Source organism: Convolutriloba macropyga, unplaced genomic scaffold (genome assembly GCF_964194025.1).
Source record: "Convolutriloba macropyga unplaced genomic scaffold, txConMacr16.3 SCAFFOLD_341, whole genome shotgun sequence".
Taxonomy (NCBI): Eukaryota; Metazoa; Xenacoelomorpha; order Acoela; family Convolutidae; genus Convolutriloba; species Convolutriloba macropyga.
The window spans coordinates 54235-57500 of record NW_027451462.1 but is presented as its reverse complement, the minus strand read 5'-3'; the positions used below and the strand labels follow the sequence as shown (position 1 = coordinate 57500).

At 41.0% G+C, this 3266-nt stretch overlaps 1 non-coding gene across 1 annotated transcript in view; it reads right to left on the bottom strand.

Annotated features, from left to right (window-relative positions):
- Positions 1-1583, bottom strand: part of LOC142356708 (large subunit ribosomal RNA) — a 3522-nt gene extending 1939 nt beyond the window's left edge. Inside the window, exon 1 of the ribosomal RNA XR_012761476.1 lies at positions 1-1583. This exon is cut by the window's left edge and continues 1939 nt beyond it. This is a non-coding gene — a ribosomal RNA (large subunit ribosomal RNA).
- Between the last annotated feature and the right edge of the window lie 1683 nt (positions 1584-3266).

Here is a 3266-nt window from a genome sequence, read left to right as displayed (position 1 = left end):
AGCCTTTCCCGCTTCAGTCCTCAAAGTTCTCATTTGAGTACTTGCTACTTCCACCAAGATCTGCTCCATTGATCGCTTCGCGCATACACTTGCGTGCATACTTTAGCGCAATCAATGTGTCCTCCTACACATGAATATCATTTTTGAGCTGGTGAGGCTCTTTTTCTCTAATCTAACTTGCGTTAGATATTGATATTCATGGTTGGGTATAGGCCACGAGCTCTAGTGCCATCCATTTTCAGGGCTGATTGATTCGGCAGGTGAGTTGTTACACACTCCTTAGCGGATTTCAACTTCCATGACCACCGTCCTGCTGTCAGTATCAATCAACACCTTTTGTGGTGACTCATGAGCAAGTAGTTAGGCGCCTTAACCCAACTTTTGGTTCATCCCACATCGCCGGTTCTGCTTACCAAAAGCGGCCCACAAAAAGCTTGCATTCATAGTCCAAGTGCAATTAAGTCACAAGGACATCTCACCGATTTATAGTTTGAGAATAGGTGAAGGAAAAATTTTCCCCCATTCCTCTAATCATTCGCTTTAACCGATGAAATTGCTTTGCGAAGATTTTTCAATCTTGCTCAAGCTTTTGCTATCCTGAGGGAAACTTCGGAGGAAACCAGCTACTAGATGGTTCGATTAGTCTTTCGCCCCTATGCTCAGGTCAGACGATCGATTTGCACGTCAGAACCGCTTCGGGCTTCCACCATGGTTTCCCGTGGCTTCGCCCTGCCCAAGCATAGATCACCATCTTTCGGGTCGTGTGCTACTTGCTCTGGATCAGTCATGCAATAAGAGCAAAACCGTCCGTGGTTGCGGGACACCGAATCGGCGCCCTCACCACACAAAGTAGTGCAATTCATAAAAATTACACTGTTCACTTTCATTTCGCGTGTGCGCTTTCAATGAGCGACAACACTTGCAAGCAACTCACACTCCTTGGTCCGTGTTTCAAGACGGGCTGTAGAGAGCATTGAATAGGAAGTTGAGGTCAGACAGGCAATCAAGATCAATTTATCTCATTTTGTTTAGAATCAACAAGAAGAATTCCGAGGAAAACTTCTGCTCGATTCATTAACAAGATTTGCCAAAAGACGACAACTACACTACTCGGTAGCCGAGAATATAATATCAAGGCATTGAGTATGGTAACGCTCACTCCAGTTCCCCTTCAACAGTTTCACGTACTTTTCACTCTCTCTTCAGAGTGCTTTTCAACTTTCCCTCACGGTACTTGTTTACTATCGGTCTCGCTTTATAATTAGCTTTTGGAGAGACATATCTCCAGCTTCGAGTTGCACTTTCAAACAACTCTACTCATAGGAATGAGCCATTATGACTGGTATCGAAAATGACCTTTACAGGATTTTCACCTTCTTTGATGCTACTTTCCAGTAGACATCAGGACAAATTCACCAGTCTAGCATCAAACCATACCGGACACCGAGAAATGTTGCCATTTCTCTTCCCGATGAGCTTTTCCCTGTTCATTCGCCATTACTAAGGGATTCTCAGTTGATTTCTTTTCCTCCCCTTACTGATATGCTTAGGTTAAGGGGGTTCTCTCGCCCAATTCAGGTTATGTAGTTGATTGTCTCTTAATTGGTTCACTGACCAATATGAGACAGAAACCGATTCAGCAGTTTTGTTCGCTACTACTATCAAACACAGGTCGAAGTTTCCATTCAGTCATTAATTCCAACTTTCAAATGTTGTTGTTTCAGCTTTCGCTTACTAGAAGCAACATAATACTCGCTGCAATACAGACCTCGGGAAACCCTCACCGTGAATAAGGTTCACTCACATATTTCACTACATTTTGCGTGGGATTGGAGATGAGGCTACTCGTTCTTGCTCAGTACTAGGCTGAAAATTAACGAAACTTCGTTACAAACGTTCACATGTTGATGTTTCCGCTTTCGCGTACTCGAAACAACATAATACTAGTCTTTGTAATTTAGTTTCATAATTTCAACTGTTCTCATGCAGAATTTTTGCTCATTCTTATCCCAAATTTTGACCTGGCTACTAGTTACACTCCTTGTACTTATTGCAAAATGACCACAAATTTCAACAGCTTTCACATGTTGCTGTTTCGGCTTTCGCTTACTACAGTCAACATAATACTCGTTGCAAAATAAGTGCTCGGCATCTGCAATTTTCCAAAGACGAAGTTTCGCCAGTTCAATTTTCGCTCGCCAATTATGGCTACTAATTCACACGGTACTGAGCTCAACAACATTAAATTTGTTCAGCAAGACTTTCACATGTTGATGTTTTGGCTTTCGCCTACTAGAAGCAACATAATACTCGTCTTGTTAGCTCATTCAATGAGAATAGCTTTTCCCGTTGAGAATTTTTGCCTTCAATTGGCGTTGTAGTGAGTTTGGCTACTCAGATCACCAAATACTTGTGACAATTCGAACCAGAAATGTTTTCAATTTTCACATGCTGATGTTTCGGATTCAACCTACTAGAAGCAGCATAATACTTGTATTCAACAATTTCTGTATCAAATCCCAGTTTTCTCTGGTGCATCTTTGCCAAACTATTCCAAACTGCCTGAGTCTGAATACCAATTACAGGTACTAGTAAATGCACGTTACTAAGGACTATATAGTTCTAGGTTACTGTACACAACGACGTTCACATGTTGATGTTTCAGCTGCCGCTTACTAGAAACAACATAATACTTATCGTGCATACCTTTCCATAACTTGTCCTTTTCAGATGCATTAGTTTCCCTTTGTCTTGGCTTCTACAGTCAGACTGGCTACTAGTAACAGCACAGTACTAATCACATATCGTTCTACAGTTTGCAGACAACTTTCACATGTTGATGTTTCAGCTTTCGCCTACTAGAAACAACATAATACTCGCTGTATACATTTGTAGTTCTCTATGTAACTTTCATGTGAAGAAGTTTCGCCAGTCTTTTTGACTGTCTCAAATCTGAGTCATGCTTAGGCTACTAGTTGCTTCATAGTACTTATCGCCTCGAGATCATTGAACAAAACTTGATTTTCACATGTTGCTGTTTCAGCTTCCGCTTACTAGAAACAACATAATACTAGTCTCATTAAGTTCCGTCTCTTTGCAATTTTCTTATGAAGAAAATTCGCCATCACAATGACTCCAGCAGTTCTTGATCAAGGAATGCAATCATTGATCAGAATGCTATTATTTGAATCGGTTCTGCTTTAAGTGTTCCAATTTTATTGGAAGCACCAACAATAGAACATCAATGTGTTCAATCGAGAGTTATA